Genomic DNA, 23,753 nt, shown 5'->3' on the forward strand with positions numbered 1-23,753 from the left:
AGCTCCCTCAGCCTGTCCTCGTAGCAGAGGTGCTCCAACTCCCCGATCATCTTTGTGGCCCTCCTCTGGACTCGCTCCAACAGGTCCATATCTTTCTTACATTGAGGGCTCCAGACCTGCACACAGTACTCCAGGTGAGGTCTCACCAGAGCAAAGTGGCAGAATCAGGTCATCTGCTCCCAGGAGTTTCAGCTCTTCAGCCCATTTGTAATCCAGCCCCTGAGCTTTCAGGAGACATGTTTGGCCTCCCTGTCTGCCCTTGGCTTTCTGCAGACCTCAGCCCTTTCTTCTGGATGTTCAGGTACTTTTCACAGGAGGGTACTCCTTGGCATCTGCCAGCTCTACTATCCTTCTCGCAACCTGTTCTTGCATGATTTAGGACTGTGATCCCATTTCAATAAACTAAAATTGACTTTATTTATTGTTGCCAGTACTGCAGTAGCAGTACCTGACATGAATCACCAAGAACCTTCTAGCTAAATATGACTATTTCCTTACCTGCAGTTTACTTGCTTTCTTGTCAGGAGTCTGAGTTTATAAGGATGGGAGAACAAGGAAAGATTTCAGACAAGAATCCACAGCAATCCTACGAGCAGCAAACTGACAACTCTCCTACATGTCTTTTCTCCATAATTTGCTCTTTGCAAGGCAAATTATTTGTGACAAAGAAGGATTTCCTATACAAGCTTGTAAGGAGTCATTCACACCCACAATGTCGCACTAGTCATCCAACATGCACAGTATTCTGAATAATAAGAAAAATAGATTCAGGCTGAAAATCACTGCTCTCCAGATTACAAGGAGTTTGATCATAATCACACTTTCCTGCGTGTGTTGGTATATGACCTGGCTAGGCAGGAGAAGGGTCTCCAGGTACAAAAGAGGCTGAGAACTTCTGCTCCAACCAAACCAAATCTATCTACAGCCAGCACACCACTGCCTCCTTCAGAGCAAGTCAGATGCAAGTCTTTTTTTTTCTCAACTGACCTAAATCAGTCCTTTCAAGCACAGCACCTGGGTGTTGGCTTCAGAGGCCAGTCCTTGCTCTGGAGAGAATGGCCTAATGGACCTGCTGAGAAAGTAGAGTCGACTGTAGGAATCTCAAACCCATAGAGATGGATTGGGTTTGAGAGAGGGCCACAGGACTTATCTTCATCTGCTTCTAGGACTTTGCTTTGATCTTTTTTGAGGTCATTGGCAAGAGAAAGTTGCCAACTTCTGATGGCTCTGTAATGACTCATGAAAGAGAGTGTGGCCTGTTTCTTCCACTTACCACGGGCTGATAATCACATTGCAGTCATAATTAGTAGTAATGATTAAAGTCTCAGCAGCCATACATAAGGCTGAAATGGCTGATGACTGAACTCTCTGTACGTTATCCTGCTGTGTCAAGGTTAGACCGTGCTGTTGTCCCTGTTCCATAGATAGAACTCACCAGGACTGCTAATGAACACATTTATAGGCCTTATGTGCCCACACAATTTCTCTTTAATCCCTTATTCCAGGAGTGACAGACTTAATAGCTGTTTTTAAAAATGGAGGGAACACATAGAGAGACCTATTTTCTAGTATGCATTATATATAAAAATGTTAGTGTCAGCTGGCAGGCAACCTTTTCTTTCAAAAAATACAGCTTTGGAAGCTAAAACTCAGCTGGGATGAAAGGCAACTTTTCATAAAGGCAGTGCTACTCTGCCTGTCATTCTCTCCACTTTCAAATTAGTGAGGACTGCTCACCACCCCATAAAGACCTGCCAGAAAGACAGACAGATAGACAGAGAAAGAAAAAAGAAAGAAAAAGAAAGAAAGAAGAAAGAAATATGAAAAGAAAGAAAGAGAGGGGAAGAAATGGAGAAAGAGAGCAAGAAAGAGAAAGAGAGAAGTTACAAGCATTAACTGATGCCAAATTAAGTTGTTTAGGATAATCCCTGTGCTTTGAAGCATAACAATCACTAAGATTTATTACTTTTGTGGGGTTTCATGGATGCATCATGTTGAAGCCTGTGGAAGCACAGGCTGGCAGAGGTGACGTGCAGAGCTGCTCAGGCTTCAAAAATGGGCACTCCTCATGCTCCATTGTTCAAAGATTTGCAAAAGTGTGTTCGCAGCATAGGTTTGCAGCATCCAAGTTCAGTTCAAATGTGAAAAAAGTCCTCTTACAATTTTTTTTCTTTCTTTCTCAAGAGTCCAGCTTCTGAAACTCATTTATTTGGTAATTATCTTATATGGTGTGTTAAACAACTCAAGGAATTAATGTAAGTTGCTCTCTGTGGTTCAAATTTCTGTCTGATCTTATGATCAAAAAAGCTTGTGATCAGTTCAATCCTGAAGGACTGTTATTCTATCTACTCCTTACCAAATATATCTTTATTGTTTTCTCATTTGTAGTCCTCCATTCAGAGTGTTTGATCTCTGTTGTTTCCAAGTAAAGGCTTGGATTTTCACCATGGAGAATTTGTCCTAGTTTGTTTAAAATTAGGAACTTTAACATGAAGGCATCCATTATCAGAAGCTATTTGATGAATAAAAAATGTACATTTAATTCAATAATCAAGCTCCAGTCAGTGGGAGGAGAACAATGTTCCAGCAGTAAATGTAGCACAGAGGGGTTTGCTGTTCTCTGCTTTTTTGCCTAAATATTTTCAGCTCTGAGGTAAAGCTTTACGTAAACCTTGCAAAGAAATAACCTCTGAAGGATCTGAATTTCTACCCTGCTAAGTGCAGAAAGCACTGATGAGTCACTGCAAAGCTTTTCCAAACTTATCTGAACACGTCTGATGTGGGATTTGGGTTGGGACTGCTTAGGCACAAGTGCACTCAAAGCATCTCCTGGAGCTTCTGGCTGCTATCTAGTTGGAAGGATCTTAGAGCAACTTTCCTTGGGGCTTCCTAGGGTTCAGTCAGGCAGAAACAAGCACGTAGACGTGCAAAAGTTAAAAGAGAAACCACTGAAAGCCAAGCCACTTTAAATGCTCAGCGTTTTGTGGTTTGGCTCATTTGTATTTCTAGTGAAGAATCATAAAAACATCAGAGCACACAGCTTCCGGCTCAGTTGCAAAACTTGCAGATGACACAATGGGCAAGAGGTTGGAGGGTTTTACCCCGGTTTGTCTGAACCTCTACTGCTCCCCCTGGGAAAATGATGCTTCAGTGCCGCCTCCTGGCCTCCTCCTCCACAGCGAGGGCTCATCCCAGCAAGGTATGGTGCCACTGCTGCCTTGTGTTTGCTCTGTGGTATTGAATTGCTATTCTATTAATTTTAATACCATAGACACAGAGCTCAGGAGATGAGCTTGGGACTAGAGGGAGGGCTTAGACTTGATGAATAGCTACGGCACAGTCAATGCTGTGGCTCACTGCAGAGGACTCAGTGGCCATGGATGGGGTGAGGGAGACCTGCTCTGAAACAGTTCGTAGTGTAGGTGCAAGTCTATGTCCTCAGCCTTGATGTCACCAGCCAGATTTAATTCTGTCTGGGCTTTAGCTTGCCTAATCTGGTTGCTGGCCACTCGGATATTCCACCCAGTCTACCCATCCTTGCTTGCACCCTCTATTAGGCCTCCTTTTTGGTTTTGAGCTTACCCAGGAGCTCCTTGTTTATCCATGCAGGCCTCCTGGCATTTTTTGCCTGACTTCTTTTTTGGGATACACCTCTCCTGAGCTTGGAGAAGGTGATCCTTGAATACTAACCAGCTTTCTTGGGCCCCTCTCCCCTCCAGTACTTCTCCTTCTCCCAGTACTTCAAGTATTTCTCCTCTCCAGCTACAGCTCCTTCCCCGGGGCTGCCAACAAGCACCTCCATTCACTCGGGACTGATCCTTCTGCTCAGAACAGGCACCTGCAAAGGCCACCGGAGGAGGGAGAGGCACAGCCAGCCATCTCTTGCACTAAAATGTAGGATATCACCTCACACAATCGTACTGACGTGTCATAACAAAGCCGCAGTACTAGTGACAAATGGGGACAGGTAGCCAGAGCAACCACCCCTTACTCTCTTCTTAGATGGCATAGAGCCATACTTGTGTTTATGGAGTCTCCTCTCAGACCCCACTGATCTTCCATGTCCACCTGAAACTGCAAGGGGCACACAGCCTGGGATAGCCCAGGGTAGAGTAGCTCCACCTTGGGACACTCCACTGGGAATGAGGAAGGAGAGGGACACACATGTGAGTTTTAACCTTTGAGGAACAGAGGTCAACCATTCTGCTTCACCCCCATAAAACTTTCCTCAACTGGAACCGAATGAAGACTGCTGAGCTTTTCAAACTGTTGCCCTGCTGGGTTTCCACTCCTGTGCTGAGATCCAGGTACCAGGCAGGACACAACTCAAACTACTCAAACTCCCAGTAAAAATCCAGGAAATACTGAAGGTTTCAGAAAAAAAAAAAAAAAAAAAAAAAAAAAAAGGACAAAAGGTCAGACATGATGTTATTCAGATTAAAGGGAACTTGCAAACTAAAGGTTTAAAAAAAAAAAAAAAAAAAAAAAAAGGACAAAAGGTCAGACATGATGTTATTCAGATTAAAGGGAACTTGCTAAATTTTGAACCATTTGTGCCTGTGGTGTTATTATGTGTATTATAACCCGCCTTTTTTAAATGAAGATGAAACACCATCACTCTCTGGCAACGTCTGCTGGGAAGATGAGTTTGAGAAAAACTGCTGCTTCAAGCATTTCTAGGGATCTAATTGCCTGCTCTGGCAGCCAATGCAAAGTCTTGATTTAATTTCTTGTATTTTGTCAAGGTTGTAATTATCTTTAAACTTGTGATGAAGACCTGCAAAGCTGAGGTAAGCAAGTTGTTTGTGGCTGGGACCACAGTTTTTCTGGGTATCCCACCCCAAATCCTCCCGGGGACCTTGCCTATACAGTGACTTACTGTAATTTTCCCTGTGATAAACATAGATTACAAAGACCTCTCACTCATGAGTCATGAAAATGACTAGGTTTTCCTTTGCTACATAACAGAATTCTTCTAACATCCAATGCAGATACAGTTTGATTTTAGATCACAGGATGTTAACAACCATCCTTCATCCCCTTCCCTAATCACCAACTTTTGCAATGTGCCTGTCTGCCCCCGAAATCCACAGCTACGGCGTATTTTGAAGCTGTGAATTTCTGTACAACTCGTTTCCTGCAGACTGAGTCCACCTCTAGGAGGTGATACTTGCTTCAAACTGAAGTGGATGTGTCTTATGTCAATATGTTTACACATCAAACAAAACTGAAATGTTACCTTACTTGGGAAAATATATTCCAACTCAATTTACCAAGGAAATGTCATAGGTAAATATCACAGCCCAGCCTCTACACAAATGTACTTTTTTCCTTCAGTGATGTGTTTGAGGTTGAGCATTCTTTTGGGAAATAGTATTCGTGGACATGTTTGATATCCAGAAATGGTGCTTCTTGTCAAAGAGTAATAATTTATTTCTGCTGCTCAGTTATGCATTTCTCTTGTGGTGGGAGGCAAATAGAATGGTCTTCTCTATGGTACCATCAGAAAAAAAAATTAATCAGTTTGCAGAGTTTAGCATGACTGTTAAAAAAATACTTTTTAAAAATAACAAAGAGCAGTGTAATGATATTAACAACACAAAATGTAATTGAAGATATTGAAAAGGCATAAATATTTTTTTTCTTCTTTCTTTCTGGTTTTGGTGGATTTTTGCTGTTTGGTTAGTTTGCCATCATTTTAAAATGCCAGGTCTATCAGAGACCTTTTTCCAGGCAATGTTAAGGAACCCTTTCTGCCACCCTAATCACGATAATTTCTATCCCTGTAGATATCCTGAAACAATGTCCTAGGATTATTCACAGAGTTCCAGGGTGAAAAAGAGGAATGAAAATATAAAAAAATCTTCTGACTTGTCTTTGTGTTAACCCTGCTGCTTCTAAACACTGTGAATGAGGAATCTTGTTTCATACCATATCATATGAAAGAGAGGAGGCTGAGAAGAACACTATCTTGGGACGTACTTGCTTCTGTCAGTTTATGTCACAACATTACATTTATTTTAATGAGGGGGTGTTACATTTCATGTCTGTCTATGATAACTAGATTAAAACAAATGGAAAAAGCCAGCAAATTCTAAAGCATTAGACATTTTTGTAGCTAATGAGACCCCTCTATTAAATTAAAAAAGATAATCTATTAAATTAGAACAGATAAACAGTTGCTTTTAAAAAAATAATAATAATAAAATAATCTTAATTAATCAGTTATAAACCAAGACTTGTTGGTTAAAGGTAGACAGAAGTGTTTATTCTTTCTCAGAGTTTCCCTGAAGAATTTCTGCCAAAGTTTCTGGTGCTGGTTGCTGGTTGGGAAGACACATAAACTCAAAACAGGCCAATAACGTGCTCTAGGGTGGTAGCTTCTCTGTGAGAATAGCATGAAGACATTTCAATACACTAGTGATATGGTTAGGGAAAAAGACAGTTTGAGCTGCTGAACAATATAGTCCTGGAGTTCACCCTCTCATCCAAGCGGTGTGTACAACTGTTGTTTGAGCAGAGAGCACTGTGCGACGCCACGCAGTGTCTCTTATATTCTATTCTGTCCCTACAGTGTTTGTAATTCTTAACTTATAATGTCTCCTTCTATCTTCCTGTAGCAGGGACCAAAAAGAAAGACTGCTACTGTCTTTTAACCCAAACAAACTCAAAGGGCTCACATAGATGCCTTTATTTCCATCTGAGAGAAGGGACAGAGACATCTGTTTCCTTGGGACTGTATTTATCCCCAGATAAGAACTGTCAAAGAAAGCTGTTTTTCTTTTGTTAAACTTTGTTGTTAGACTACATAAGAGAGTGAAAAACAGAAGCAAAGCACAAAGAATAGAACATTGCTCCAGGTCAGCCTTTGTACTGAATTTAGAGGATAAAAAAAATTAACTCACAATTTGCTGTGGGACAAACTAGTGCTAGATAACAATTTTAAACTAAATACCACCCAGGCCACCACTATTATGGCTTAATGGGACATATTACAAACTACAGCTGGTTGTACCATTGAAAAAGAGATTCACGGATTCACCGATTTGACAGAGTAGGAAGGGACCTCTAGAGACCATCCAGTCCAACCCCCTGCCAAAGCAGGGTTGCCCAGAGCACATCACTCAGGAGCATCCACGTGGGACTTGAAGATTTCCAGAGAAGGGGACTCCACACCCTCCCTGGGCAGCCTGTTCCGGTGCTCTGTCACCCTCACTGTAAAGAAGTTTTTCCTCATATTTGAGTGGAACTTCCCATGGTCCAGCTTGTGCCCCTTGCCCCTCGTCCTGTCGCTGGGAACCACTGAAAAGAGTCCGGATCCATCATCCTTCAACCCACCCTTTAGGAACTTGTAAACATAGATGAGGTCTCCCCTCAGTCTTCTTGTCTCTCTTCTTATCTCAAAGATACTGCTTTGAACTCAGATAAAGGATACAGAAGAATAATTTCCACTCCATCCTGTATCAACTTTTGCTTCATTCTGTGTTTGATAATTTATTTTCCCTTCAGCAATATTGTTTTCTTCATAGACAAGGCAATTTGCTCTTCACCTGGGCATGTAAAGTAGCATTCATATGTATTCACTCATGAATTTTTTATATTGCTAAATGAGCTATTCAACACTTTTCGAACAACACACTTCCTTCATTAAAATTGATTTACTTTTATATTTGCTTTATAAATCTGCCACCTGTATACTATTTGTTTATGGAAAAGCCATGAGGAACTTTAGTATAAGCAAGACATGTGACTCTAATATTTTATTCTTCATTTTCATCTCTCTCCTTAACAATTTTGTATCAAAGTGCTAATAACTTCTTTCTCTTCTTCATCACTAACTCAAATACCACATAATTCTCTTTCCACCTCATCACATGGTCTTTTCTTCTCAAAAGAATATTTACAACATATGATACCTTTTAATCTGTCACATCATTCTGTTCTACTGCTAACTTCTATAAACTGTCAGCTGTATGTATTTCTAGAAGAGCATGAACCACCATATGACACTTGTCCCTCTCATAACCACCTGAAGAGAACTAGATGCATAGGTACATCACGGGCAGAACCATACATGTTACCCAGCTCTATTAACCTAGCACTGTTAGCACTGGTGCCTGAATTTGTCCTCTAGTCAATCGCCCCAACTCTTGTTCCAAGTCTCCAATCAGATCCAAAGGCTTTAGGTTAAGCTAAGAACAAAACCTAACCTTTTTTTTCCACACGCAGTACTTCCACCCAACACTGCCCACACTGTCCTAGTGTAAGGCCTAGAATGAGTACAAGTCATTCACAGGGAAAATCTTCCCACATATAAGAATGGCATGACCCTAGTCTGAGACTTTCTGCTCCTGGAAATCTAGAAAGAAACCAGCGGCCCGGAGTCCACTTCATTCAGTTCGAACTCATTTGCACATCAGTTTCAGTGAAAGCTTTTCTTGAGATTTCTCACGATCTCATAAATTCTTCTATGCTTCATATTTCCTTAAAAAAAAGGCAGGAATAGTTCTTGGCATAACTAATAGCCATGTTATAGCTGAATAAACCAGAGGATTTCCTGGTCTTAGCCACTTGTACAGCAATAAAACTGAGTAGTGTGAGGAGACCATGGTTCACATGGCCATAGTGCACTCTCTGCTCTTCACTGACTACCGAGAGTCTTGATTTGTCTAGCGGTGAAAATGGGGACAGAAAGAGTCACCATTTGTTTCAGGGCATGAAGCAATTACCAGGTGTTCATGCTCAAGTCCAACCCTGAGTGTAGGCTTTCCCTCTCTGTGTTGCTCGGCAGTACAGGAGGGTCGACAACTCACCTTTCTTCAATGGATTTCATTGATTTTGGCCAGACACACTCTATTTTGGTAGGTGCACCACAGCTTGAGATACAGAGCTCCATGGCACCGCATCCCACAAGACATGGGACAAACGAAGGTTGGTGCTGTCGAGAAAAGAACATTCTCATTTTCTTTCAAAATAGCTAATGCGCTTTCTCGAGGAACGCTCCTTACAGCTGCTCCGTTCATGCTGTTTTACCCTTAGGAAGGATTCAGCTGCAAGTTGAATTTTAGAATTGCACAGATCCATTTAGGTTTAATTCACTAAGTAAGTTTTTGGTGGGAACGTTTTCTTTGAAGTTTCCATTGTTTTCTACACTTTTGTTTCCAGTAACTGTGAAATTTATGTGCCAGGTATGCACAGTCTGTCAAGATAAACAATTTGGTAAAAAAAAAAAATCCAAACTAATAGCTGTGTTACATTTCCTACTTGCTACAAGCTCTCTATGGCTCTCACAGGCACATTAGATTGTCTAAATTTTATCTGAAGGAAATAAAAATAGATCTAGTCTCTCATAAAACTTCCTAGGCATGAATCAGTGCAGGGCCTCCTCCAAAGTCTAGTCAGGATGACATATAAGATCCATGGTGTCTGTCACCTCCATCTGCAGAGGCACAGAAATAACAGCTTTGGGAGAAAGCCAAGACAGCTACTCACGTAGAAAAAAACCTGTCAATTTTATTGTTTCATTCTTTTCTCTCTTCTTTTATTCAACCCCCATCCTTCACTGTGCCTTGTGGTTCCCAAACCTATTAACTGCTGCGTTTGGATATCACTAGTTTTTACTACAGTTCTACAATGGATTCTTCTGAAAAAGAAACTGTTTGGAGTATGTTCGTCTCTTCTAACAAGGAAGCACAGGAACAAGATGTACAATAACTGAGCCTCCAGAAAGGATGACTATTTTACCATCCACACAGCACCTACCATTTGGAACACCACACAACCCAGGGAAAATTTTCTTGAGGCAACCTCCAAGTCACTTCAATTTCAAATAAGAAATGTGTTGTTTGCAGGGGCATTTTGTCCCTAGCAGACCGCAATTTGGAGATGTCTCTGCCATCTCTTATTCTGAAGGTTTGGTTTACGCATCCCTTGTAAGTGAACCGACACATGAGCATTCACAGCTCTTCGTGGATGCAAGCTGTGCCAGCAACCTTCTGAAATACATTTCTAAGGCTGGCTCTGGGGAGTAGACCTCTATGGGTGAGTTGAAGGCTGTTGGAGCCAGACTCTTTTCAGTGGTTTCCAGCGATAGGACAAGGGGCAACGGGCTCAAGCTGGAACATGGGAAGTTCTATTGAAATATGAGAAAAAACTTCTTTATGGTGAGGGTGACAGAGCCCTGGAACAGGCTGCCCAGGGAGGTCGTGGAGTCCCCTTCTCTGGAGATCTTCAAGCCCCACCTGGATGCTCCTGAGTGATGTGCTCTACGTGTTCCTGCTTTAGCAGGGGAGTTGGACCAGATGATCTCTAGAGGTCCCTTCCAACTCTGACAATTCCATGATTCTGTGATTCCATGATGGGGTGGTAAGACCGAGGCGTAGCATGGTGCCTGGGAGAACAGCCCAGTTCCCCGGTACCTCCCAAATCCAGCCGGCCCGTGTACCAGCAGCACTGGCAGGAGTTTGCCAAGTTCTCTGCTTGGAAATAGCACACACTCCAAGGCAATGACTGGTAGCTGTGTCCTCCCCAGCCCAGCACCCCCAGAACAAGGCAGTGAGGACTCAGGGGGAAGCCCACTCTCCTCCAAATGACAGATAAAGAAGTCCTTGGGTGTTGGACTGAATGGATGGGGGGGGGGGGGGGGGGGTTTCTTTTCTATTGTTGTTTCTTTTTTAGTCTGGTAAAGACTAGTTAACTGGAAATGGGCTGTGTGGCTCAGGCACACATGGAGCATTATGGGGAGGTTGGGCACTGAAAAATTCCAAGTAAAAATGAGTCATTTAGTAGGACCATTTTTAAGATGGCAGAAATACATATTTACACTATATAGAATTTAATCAGTGGCTTGATGAGTCACGGATATTCCACATTTTCCGTGACAGCTGACCTTTGTTCTTTCCCCGGTTCTAATTCTGCATCTCTCAATTCTTTGTTTGTGAAACAAGATGGTTTTTGCCATGTGTTAAAGTTATTTCTCTATGTCATTGTTTCCCTTGACATTTACCTGCTCAACACATCTTGAAAACTTTAGATCACTGCTTTCTGTTCTCTAAGACTTTTTATCCCTGCCTGCTGGCTTTTAAGAGATTTGTCACTTACTGTAGTGTTAATGAGTGCCCCTGGAGATCATACGTATTTTACAGTCACCTTGGGTTTTTTTTGGACATGACTTATCTATTTCTTCTTTTAATTTTGTTTTTAATTCACTCTCCTTTACCTAGCACAGGATTTTGCCACTACTTTTTTTGACGCTCTGGAGCTGAGTTTGGCTTTGGGTAGTTTCACGCAGTTACAGGTATAACCACATGTAAATAAATGTAGTTATTCCAGTATCTGATACTGTCAACAGAAAGGGCCATGACACATTCACTTCTGATTCTCACATCAACTCAAATGCATTTTTCGCTTCCATATGAAATTACTGCCTTATATTCTGTTCTTTTATGTACTTCATAGGTATCCTTTTGGGAATGCTACTAACTCATCCGTTACAATCACTGATAAGAGGGACAGGGACAGGAGTAGTTGGGGTTCCTTACCCCAACCCTCTCCCAGTAATTCCTTCCCCTAGATAAGGCTCTGCTCTGATATCATTCCTATTTGCAGATGGCCTCATCATGGTACACTGGCACAAATGTCAGGTTATCTAAGGAAGCAAAACTGTAAATTTTGCTGGCTAAATGATTTTGCACGGGCGGCTGAGCCATCCATGTAGAAGGGATAAGAAACTGCAAGAAAGGGATGGGGCAGAGAGCTGGGGGAAGGGAGTACTATTGTAGCTGGTGAGGGGTCTGGGGAGTAAGTCTTATGAGGAGCAGCTGAGGGAGCTGGAGTTGTTCAGCCTGAAGAAGAGGAGGCTGAGGGGAGACCTTATAGTGCTCTGTAACCACCTGAAGGGGGGTGTAGAGAAGCAGGGGTCAGTCTTGTGTCCCAAGTTACTGGCAATAGGACAAGAGGAAAGGGCCTCAAGTTGCACCAGGGGAGGTTTAGATTGGATATTAGGAAAAATTTCTTCATGGAAAGGGTTATCCAGCATTGGAATAGGCTGCCCAGGGAAGTGGTTGAGGCACCATCCCCGGAGGTGTTCAACAGACGGGTTGACGTGGTCCTCAGGAATATGGCTATTGTAGCTCCTCTATAAGCTGTCCTTGCTTTGGAATGTGAGGCTCGGATCTTCTACTGGTTTGATTCAGGAAGCCACAGTTGTGCTTCCTTGTTATAGCTCCCTCTACTATTGCCCTTCCTACTCTTAGCACTGCAGCATCTACTACCAAACCGATGTCCTGTTTTGTATTACTTCAGTAGACATTTGTAGGCAGTTGTGGAACTGACTTTGACTACGATCTGTTAAATGTCTGGCAGCCCCTAAGCAATTGTTCTGCTTTGGAAGGCATAATTAATACAGCTCTCAATGTATGGGAGCTGTCTCACCTTCCTGAACATATTATGACATTATATTTTCACGTTCAAACTTTTACTATCAGTTTCTGCCTATCAGTGTTGCTTCCACCAAGTATTTCCCAACAGATCACAAGCAAAATAAGTAATTATCTTTTCCTGTTACTCCAGTGTCCTTTCTAATTCTCCTCCTTCAAAATCTCTTCTTTCACCACAGTTTACAATCTTTCCACTGGTTGTTTTTTTTCATCACATGTCAATCTTCCAATGAAGCTTTGAGGCTACATAAAATAAACAGGTCATTCAGTACAGAATAAGTTTCGCAATATCCATGGGTCTCTGTTTACAGAGTTTCCCTCTGCTTCATATCCTCATTTTCATATGTTTGCCTTGCTTAGACTTTTAGAATCCCAATCCTGATTTCAAATGACACATATAGGCTGAGTGAGGTCTCATCCTTATGGCTAATTATGCATACAGATATTTATGGATTTTGTGCATTGAAGAGTAGATTTGTTGTTTGGTTTTGTCTTTATCTTTCCGAAGAGCTATGAAAATGTATGGAGCTGTGTAATAACAGATAGACAGATAGACAGATAAAACCTAAAACCTCTGGCAATATAAGGTTCACATCTCCAGAGAAAGCACCTTATGTGGGTTTCTTTGGTCATGGGAAATAAGAAATGGAAGATCTCGGGAACTACAAATCAGCTTGTGAATATTTCTATTAAGAATCTAATTCAGAAAATTTCTCTTTCCCCATCTAGCTGCCAAGTTGATAGGAAATTATGTTCTTATATAGGAAATGGCAGTTCATTACTTACTTCAGAACACATCAGGCATAAATCTGTTCTTAAACAGGTGCAACTCCATAATTTGAGAAGCCAGAATCAAGGCCAGTGTACTACATTCAGCGTATCAAAGGTCTTTTTCCCACTTGTACAGAATTCTGACATTCACATACACTTCAGCCCTTTGGGCTGACATACAGTTTTCAAATACCAAATCCAACAGAATATCACACTTCTCTTATGTATATTTGACAGGATTAGATCTTTCCCAAGAGCAAAACAAAACCGAACAAATATCCCTGAATCCCTCAGACTGACATTTTCACTAGACATATTTTTCTGCTTAACATGCATGCTTTCAACATCATGCTTCAGCCATAAAAGAAGTGTGGCCTCCCAAAAAGTTAAGCTACTGAACTTCTATGTAAATGAAAGGTTTTAATTTCTTTTAAATAACAGAAGAGCGCTCATTTACCAAACAGAAACAATTTGCTTTGAATTGGCGTGCATGGTAAACAGAGCTGCTCTTTTATTTATTTTTTTAGTTTCTTTAGTGTTACAAGTTTTTAAAGATTAAAAAAAGATAAATTAAGATTACAAATACTAAAATACATCTGATAAAGATTGTATGGTACATGCAACAATAAAGAAAAGTCTCTGGTCAAAAATATATTTCATTAAATTTGAAAGTATTGAATTTCAGAGAGTTGCCACCATTCTATGCTTTTGAAGTATTATAATCTGGTTTTCTTTCAAATATTAGGTTTTTTTTCAATTGTTTATATACAAGCAACTTTGACACAAAGTTTCATACACACACAAACACAGTAGGAGACTGTTTCTATTCATTCTGCTCCAGTAGAAAGTTATAAGAAGACATGTCTAGGAGTGATTGGGCCAGATTACCTTACTCTTTTGTATAAAGAATATTTGTGTTGGACAGATTTTTACAGGTTTTTTAATATGCAATATTTCATCTCTATAACGCATGTAATGAGAATGGTAACCATTGTAAGATGAGTGTTCAGTGTGTAAGGATGTGCCAGCTATTCTGATTGATGGTGCCTCAGACCTTGATACTGGGAGTGTAATTGAAGGTACTAAGGTTGGTATGATTTTCCTGAAATCTGTTAAAGCTTCTCAGTGTAAAAAAGGACTGAAAGTGTGGATAATCTCTACCTGCCTAACTAACAGTAGCTGTTCCTATTCCAGCCCTGACTTTTGGAAAGAGAGTATAAAGGCTCTGAGGTGCAGACAGAGGACTGCATCAAAGTCACCCCGTGATGCCGTAGTTCTCAAACTTTGAGATCAGTGAATTTTACAGTTGATTATGGCCTGGAAGCAGAGCTCCAGAGCAGGTAATTGCTGAAATTAGTGTTCTTCAAAATAAGTTCTCCCTGTTGATATTCCTGATGGCATTATGTGGCAGGTGGGGTTCCCCCAGGTCATTTAGTTATTTATATCACCTAAGCCTGAGCAAATATTACAGAATTGTACCTGTCAGGTATTTTAAATCCAATGTACTTCACTGTTTTCTGACAGAGCTGTTACTTTACCTCTTGGATGTATGACTGGTTCTTTAATCATATGAAGTTGGTGTCCACTTTTCAGGGCAACAGAAATTTCAGCAGCCTGCAAATATCTCTTCAACAGGAAGCAAGCAGAGATATATAGATACCTAACTTTGGTTTTAGCCACAAACTTTGGTTTTAGCCACAGAAATCATGGTATCTAAAGTAGCTCTAGAGCTTCTGGGTAGAGGCAGAATGCTTAGCATCTAGAGATATCGATGCTGCCAATTCCTGTAAGTTTTTCTGAAGTTCACTTTTATGCCTTTATTCCCCATTGTGTTTTCCCTCCTTTCCTCTATTAGGGATGTAGTTCATTGCCTACTTGAGAGAAATCCTGTTGTGACTTTCACATCTGCAGTCACTGGCAGAAGATGGGTACCCACACAGCAGCCTGGTCTCAGAGGTATGAGCTATATACACACTACACACATACTAGTCAACTAAAGAGGAACAGGGGATGGTCTCTGGCAAAGGGGCACAGCATGGTTCACGTCTATGCAGCTAAATCTTCATCCTCCTCAAAACACACTGGTTTCATGCATACCATCTGCTCTGATTTAATCCCTGCCTTGCAGCAACCCCCCAGTTATACCTAGGCCTTTTCTGGGACAGCACTAGTTATAAAGAGCTTAAAATACATTTGCAGTAATCAGTGAATTTATTAAAGCTAGGATTGCCCTAATACTTCTGCCTCAGAAAAGTTTCGTGGCAACCTCATGGCTCTGACAGGTTCATTTTATTTAAAAAAAAAAATATTGTAATTTTGTACTGTTGAGGAACTCAAGTCAAGAATACAAATTCATTGCAAGAGCAGTCAAAACCCTTCTTTGCTTAACTCCCTTCCCTCCTCCTTGATATTTAAAAGATATAATCCCCACGTGCTTGTCCCTCCCTTTGTGTCTGGGAAATGAATGAGAAATGACAGGTAGCTGAATGGCATTTTAGAAAACCCCACTTTACTTTGGAGAATTCGTTAAAGTTTCACAAAGCTACTTAGAGTTCTGATTATGACCTTGCTTTCCTCTTAGATACAATTCATTAATAATCAGAAACGGAGTGAGGTACAGAGCAAAATAGCAGTTTACAATAGAGTAGGAAGCATATGGCAGTGGTGAAAATAGAGAAGTCTAAATAGAGAAGAAAGATAAGGATGAAAAGCTTACACAGTGCATAATGGCGAGGAATTGTTTGTTCTTCAATATGAAGTAAGGTTTTCAAGACTGACAAAATACAGGAGAGTAACAACCAGCTACTCATTTAATAATATCCCAAGTTCTTTGCCTTTTTTAATTGTTCAGCTAAGTAAAAAAGAAAACCAAATAACACACTTTGCAGAAGACCCTAACAGATTGCAAGCAAAACACAAAGGCCTCAAATAATTTGCAGATTGTGTCAAAGATTTTCCTGAATCTTTTACAGATGGTCAACCTCATGGCCAGTTTTAAGTCTATAAAGTCTAACATGAAAATGTCATGCCTTCCTTTTTTTTTTTTCTTGTAGTAAAAAGAGCCTTAATTAATGTAACGTCCCGAAGCACTGTGCTAGAAGAGTGCAGGAGAGCTCCAAGGCTTGGACAAGGTGAGTGGACATGACAGAAGAACATACAAGTCAGTGGACAGTTTCAAAGTGAATGTGACAACTTGGCTTTGGGTCCCATGCTCATTCTTCTTCTGTTTGTATTTGCTTCTACCATCCCAGCTCATCCCCCACCTACTGTTGTTCCCAAACCCAGGCTTATTGCAACGGAGACCTGATCAATGCCTCTTTCTGGTCAGTCAAAACTATCCTTAGTCTTGTCCTTATCCTAAAGTTAACAGGTCTGCTCAACTCTACCGCTGCCTGCTACCAGCCCATATCTACCCTGCCATCTGCTGTATACTAATCTAATCCTCCAAAAAAAAAAATAAATCCAACGACAATCCTCTTGCAAATTCCCGTTCTGTTGCTCATGTGATCGCTAATCCAAAATCCAAGCATGTTTCTGCTGCCGGTTGACCCTTAGTACTGTTTGAAGGGGTTTCCCTTCTGGCCCCGCCAGCAAGGTTGGTCCTGACTGGGCATGACTCAAAATAGGGATTACAAAGGAATTAGCTCCCCAGGAAATGGGAGTTATATGATAATGGGACTTGAGTGAAGTCATGGTGGGGAGGGGAGGCTTTGTATATGGATGACTTCTGAAAGACGACAATTTAACTTTAGGTTGCCTGCTTCTGTAGAAAACTGAGCCTTGCTCTTTAGGCATGTGTGAAGTGAAAAGCTAAACACATTGTATTGTTACAACTTACTGAAGTGGTTGGGTGTGATTGGTGAATACTTCTCTCACCACTGTGTTTTGAGGAGTTCCTGAGCTCCTTTGCAAAAGCAGTAAGCTCTCTCTTATAGGTCACTGAAACTACTCTGACCAAAAACTCACAAGGTCAGAACTCAGCTCCATTCACAGCAACACAACAGCCAGAGTGACAAACGTGATTTAGAGCATCAAGTCTTCCCTCACCCTGCATGACACGTTTTTTCCTTCTATTCCCCCAAATCTTCCACCGCCTCTGCCCACTTTGAAGTGGCTCTAGTCTTAATCACCTTTTTGGCTCCACCTTATTTCTGTTCATCTCATTCAAAAAAATGAGTTCAAGTGTTTTCTCTATGCTACTTACACCGAGAATGACTTCTTTGCTCCAGATTTGTCTCCTCATATGCCAAGTAAAAATGCTGTGCTATTTTTCTAACATCTTCTCACGCTTTTGAAAGGAATCCAGCAGGCAGTAAGAAAAGGTGCTATTTCATTGCATTGGGTTGCCGTTTATAAAAGTCTCTGGGTCTTCTCCTTCTGTGACCAGGGACTGTGTGTTTTGTCCGTTGTGTCACATCCCTCAGCATCCCCAGCTTCAGCCTTGGCCCCTTTCCAGAGTTGCTCTGGTACCTTTAAGAGCTTGAGGAAGCTGAGGAGGGCAGGCAGGCAGGAGGCAAGGCTGCTGATTAGATAAAATCAGTTCGTACCTGAACCAGAGGCCTCCTCTGAATACATCCCACAATACAGCAGCCATTCCTTTCTAAAGGATAGCCCGTGTTCAACCTGTACAGGTTTTGATGAGATATAAACTATCCTGTCATTTTACTGGAGAATAACGTAGCTGAATGTATATTTAAGTTTAAATAATAAAATAGATTCTTAATTTTCTAGCCTGTTATGTTTAAAGTAGCTTAAAATAACTGAGGATACCCACAATTGCAGGAGCTAGCAATCTTATTTGAGAAAAATACAAGTTGCAGACTTTCTCTGGCTTGGTGGCCTGCATTTAAAATGCTGCATTTAAGGTTTTATCTCTATTATGCTTATCTTTATTAATATTAAATTAGTAATATCTGTTAATATTAATATACATTGACATTTAAATATTGTTCTCATTATTAGTATGCTCTTCCCTTTGCTAAAAAAATGTAATTTGTTCAATGATTTCAACAGAAACTGAGTCTCTTGTCAGTTAGCAGATTCTTTACCCATGGCTAGTTATCCTCAGCACGCTCTTCAAAGAGTAATGCAGAAGCAAACCTGGCTGAGGGAGAAGTGCAAGAAAAGCTCTTTTAATATAGCTTGGTGTTGTTTATGTTGAAGAGTATGAGCACTTTCTTCTCTTTTTTTTATTTTTTTTTATTTTTCTCTGCTAGATGCTTGCATTTACTGACCACATGTTTCTCAGCCCCCCCAGTTTGACCCCCTGCCTTATCACCCGAGCACCAACTCCTTCCTGCTCTACCACCGCGCTGAACCTTGACCTGTGGAGATTAGCTCAGCCTGGAGAAAGGGGTAAAGGGTGTTTTGATCTCCCAGCCCTTCTGATCTAATCTTTTCTTCTCAGACTTTCCAAGGGATTACCAGAAAACGTGGAGCCTGCTAGTAAGTTGGTGATTTTTTCTGTGTTTTACACTTGTTCTTTCCTCCAACAAAGGAGAGTTTAAATGGTAGCTTCTGGAATGTGAAGCAGTATTATCAGGTTGTAACTAGAAGATAATCAGCTGTTGTTGAAGTTAACACATTTGTTAAACTGATGGCAAAACTACAAGGGCACTACTGTACATCCTGTACACACATAGTCAAAAGATACCAGCACGACTGAGCACTTCAAATTGAAATCGAGTAACAATGCAACAAATTTCCTTGAAAAGAACTGTGCAGATCAATAAAAGACCCTTTATTTCTCTGCTTTATATCTAACATTGCCATGCACTCAGATACCAGCTATTCCCTTCTGGCTACAACAACTTGGACTCTGATGTTCTCACGTAGTGAGGAAAGGATCGTACTTACCACAGCAGTGCCAAATACTTTGGTGTAAAGCTTTTTGCCCCAAACTGCTCAAAACTGTAACAGAATAGCACAAAAGTAAATCAATTCTAGAACAACGGGATCTTTGGATTCCAATTGTCTATAAGAAAGATAAATCAGACTTTTCAGCTCTGAATGACTTTTAAATAAACACGGTGGATCCTATCTATGTGCATTTACATAACTGTGGATATACTTCCTTTATTTCAAGAGAAATAAAACCAAACCCTGACTGATGGAGCATCAGCAGTATATGCAGCTTTCTCACTTTGCTGAAATATCAGATTTGAAGTTTTCCAGATTTTATTCACCAAAAGGGCAGGTTTACTACTTTTTTCGTTTGCTACTATACTTAAAAATATGCAAAAAAGCAGGTTTTATTCTTCAAGAGGAATACAGAGGCCAATAGGTTATATGGTCACACAGGAAATCAGCAGCAGAGCCTAAGGCAATGCCTACAAGGTCTAACCCCATGTAAGTTGCATCAACCAACAACCCCATGTTTGAACCATGATCTCATTCCTAAACAGAGAGAGGGCACAAAATGCTCCCAAGTTCATCTGTAAAGCAATGCCTATTGATCTCTTTTGGAGATCCTCAGGCTGATGTAGCCTTCTCCTAAACCTGACAGAAGCTTTCCTTCTGTATTACTTCTGAATACTTCTGTAAAATATTCAGCACTTTCCTACCCCGATACCCACACACATATTTCACCTCTGCACTTACTTCTGTCTAACCATTCTCATCTAATTATTCACCTGGTTCTGTAGATTGGAAATCTCGACAGGTTTGAAGGCTACAAAGCACCAAACACATCCCTTTGGCCACCTGCCCTTTTAAAATCCTGGTTGTGAACTGATTATCCCAGTTTGACCTTGATAAAATCCATGCAGCTGTGAGCCACAGCACCAGCTAACAGAGGTAAATACCTCCCAGGTGCTCAGGTGACTTCTCACATGTCATAAACAAACAACACTGTTTATCACGTATTTTAACCTATATTCCATTTTATCTAACAGTTACATTGTGAATCAACAAAACACACATTTCCAGGAGATGTTTGGGCCTTTAAGAATTTCCCAATTAATTACAAACTGCATGTACCATATTGTGATCCAAATTCAAACATCTGCTCTGAGTTCTAGACGTTCTGGAAATCATGTATTTTTAGTTTGCATTTTCACCCACCTAAGCAAACGCAGTGCTGTGCCGGGACTCACAGGCTTCCCAGATTTGGGCATTCAGCTTGCTGTCGGGACAAACACACATATGTCCTCAACGTCTACGTGTGGGTGGCAAAACTTTCATCGGACACAAACTTCCCTGTAATGAGATTCTGAACCAGCTGACTTGGCAAAGCTAATTGTCAAGCTTCCTCCCCCCTGAGATAAACCATTTTGCGTTTTACCTCAGCCTACAGTATTGCCCCGTGACTAGATGTGAATAGTTGTTATAATAAACCATTATTTCTGCAAAGACTGTCTGAAGTTTATCTTGCATGGGACAGCAGAGTAGAGGGCTGTGTGTTCTTTGTTTTACTGGAGCTTTTAAGTTGCTCAGTGAACTGTGATCTTTAAAGAAGCTTGACTTTGACAGCTTTATGTTCTATTGGATTGTCATCTAAATCAGTGCAAGGATCCCATTACTGTTCAAATAGCTGTGTAAATGAATTATAAGCAATATGAGACGACATGGTTGTGTCCCACCATTTTTTCCTTCTCTTATTCAAAGCTCAAACTTCATTCCTTCTCCTGAAGTCCATCTGCAACTCCAAAGCCTTTGGTTAGGGAAGGGAACTCCAAAAGGATACCCTAATGTCACATTCCCTCATATTCACCCCCATTGTTAGAGGACTCAGCCTCCAGCCAACAGTGACACCTGTTTGTACTTGCATTTGCAAAATTTACTATTATAGGGGGTTTTTTTTGCAAGCTGTGAATTTCTTAAATGCAACTGGACTTTCAGTGTGCTAAATTTGCCATAAGGCAGCAGAATGAGGTGGATTCTGGACCAGCCTTGGTGTCTGACTGGGCTTGTAATGGTCTTTCATTCGTCTATAAAGGTCTATAAAGGTTGGAACTGGTATAACGTGGGTGGGGGTGGGAGGAGGGTGCAAATCTCCCTAGAAGGTTTTTGAAATGCAGGGTTAAGAACAAAAAAAAAAAAAAAGAACCATTAAAGACAGAAGGATGTGTCTGAATATGAAAATAGATTGTGACAAATAAGGGTTTGGGTTTGGTTTTTTTTTTTGGTCTTGTGTGTGCTGTTTAGGGCGTAGAAGGGAACTTGCAAAGATCGGAACATTCATCACAGTGAGTTCTCTGACAAGCATCTACAGCTTTGTGAAACATTTTTCACTGATGAAAATCTGCTGCTCTGATTCATCGTCATGTAAGGGCCTCCATCCTGTTTAAATACATTTATTATCAAAAGTAGAGCCCTAAGATGGAGTTCTGTAGTGCCTAGAAGGGTCCAGACGCAGATTTCCCCTCTTTCCAGCTGCCAAAGGAAGCAGGAAACTGGATGCTGGAACAGGGATTCTCTAGTGTTCAGCAAAAGGGAAATTAGCACACCCAGTCACAACTGATCGGATTTCTTTGTCATTTCAGAAGGTACTTTTGCATTTTAGCTCCGAGTTTGGTGATTTTCGATGTTAGAGGGGACTCCCAACCGATCTCCTTCAAGAATCTTGCTCTCAAAGAACTTCAGTGAGCAAAATGATGTTGAAAGAGTATTTTCAAAATACTGAGCCCAGAGAGTCCTTTCTAGTATAATAATAAAAAAAAAAGTATAACAGAGTCTTTCCAACAGTCATATCCTTGTTGTCCAGTTCAGCTGCAAATTTCAATATATTATAGAGCTGCAGTAGACTCAGTTATCAACTAACCTACCCATTCCTCTATCACTCTTTTCACCAAACTGAGTTTACTTTGGATACATTTATTAAACAAAATCATTTCAGGCGCAAACACTCCAGCCACAGAGAGAACTGAACACACCAGGGAGAGGGAAGAGATTTGGGAGTATGTGATAAAGAGTGAAAAGTTAGTCAGAACAAGGTTCTACATTGAAACACAAACCCAAAGACAAACGACAAATTTAGCAGAACAAAAATAACTAGTTTGACTACGTTACTGCACAGGTCACCTCCTAATCTTTTTATCACTTGGCTAAACTGTGTGACTTTCTCTCTAATGGAATATTAATCTGGTTTAGCTGTAATTAGCAAAAGCAGTCATCACTTAAATAACAAACATGTAAGATAACTCTCAAAAAGGTTTGCATTTGGCTTTCTAATTATGCCAATGAACTTGCACAGCTCTCCTTAATGGCAGCTGTAACTATTATTCAACAAGGTTTTAAAGAAAACATTAACAGGCAACGCATGCACGCCATCAGCCGTGTGTACTCTTGCAGGTAGAGCCTGAAGGTCACTTGGAACATCAGGTTTGGTTTTTTAATCCATATCTCAAAGGGATTGTAACTCGCTGGCTGCCCTAGCAGCAAGCCGGCTGGGGTCATGCTCTGTTCCCATTCTCCTCCATGTGCCCCATGGTGAAAACAGGCAGCATTGCCTGGCCAAACGTGATGATTGCTGGACACCAAACATACACTCAGATGATTTTCTAAATTGCAAAAGTCCAGCACAGGCCCTCTGCCATTTTTTTTTTTTTTCCTTCTTTTTTTTACCCTAGTGGAATCACCAAACACTCTCTTAGCAATGATGAGATATTTTTCATGGCATAAAATAATTATGCACTTGTCTCTGGAGCCTAATATATATTATTTAATAATAACTTCCTCCTTGCCCTCTGGCCACAATATGTCTACAATGACCCCTCATCAAATGGCAGCGTGTTGTAGACATTAATTTTAACAGCAAAATTATTGCACATTACATAACCTACATTATTCTCAGCAGTATCCCATGAAATTAACTGCCTGGATAATTGCAATACTGCATAGAGACATTAAAGTTCAGTTTAAATCAGTTCAGTCAATGCACACACAGTTTCACCGGGAGAAGTGGGATATCAGTCCAAGACCTGCAGTGTCTGAAGAAGTTGTCAACCAGCCCAATGCCTTGTGTCCAGTAAAAATGAATTTTGTCACTTTGAACAAGCCTTGGAAGATGAAAATACAGATTGCCTGCCATGCTTCAGATATTCAGATATTCTGGACTGCAGACACACTCTTCAGTACTGCAGTCCAGAAGGTACTGAACAGCATCTTACCACTCTTTTTGTAACTTTATGTGTCTAGAAACCAGATGGGTACAAGTAATGGTGAAAACCTACTCTATGTCCAGAGTTCTGATCCCACCAATATTTTGTTACATGTATTAAAAATTCAGAAGGAGGTACAGATCACTGCCAGACTTAGAATCATAGAATCATAGAATCATTCAGGTTGGAAGAGACCTTTGGGATCATCGAGTCCAACCATCTACCCTACTCTACAAAGTCCTCCCCTACACCATGTCCCTCAGTACCACATCTAAATGTCCCTTAAACACATCCAGGGACGGTGACTCAACCCCCTCCCTGGGCAGCCTGTTCCAATGCCCGACCACTCTTTCAGTGAAAAATTCCTTCCTAATGTTCAGTCTAAACTTCTGCTGCTTAAAACTGAAAATCAATGTCAAGAAACACAGGAGGAAGAGAGGAAGGA

This window comes from Calidris pugnax, unplaced genomic scaffold, assembly GCF_001431845.1.
Source record: "Calidris pugnax isolate Ruff unplaced genomic scaffold, ASM143184v1 scaffold41, whole genome shotgun sequence".
NCBI lineage: Eukaryota > Metazoa > Chordata > Aves > Charadriiformes > Scolopacidae > Calidris > Calidris pugnax.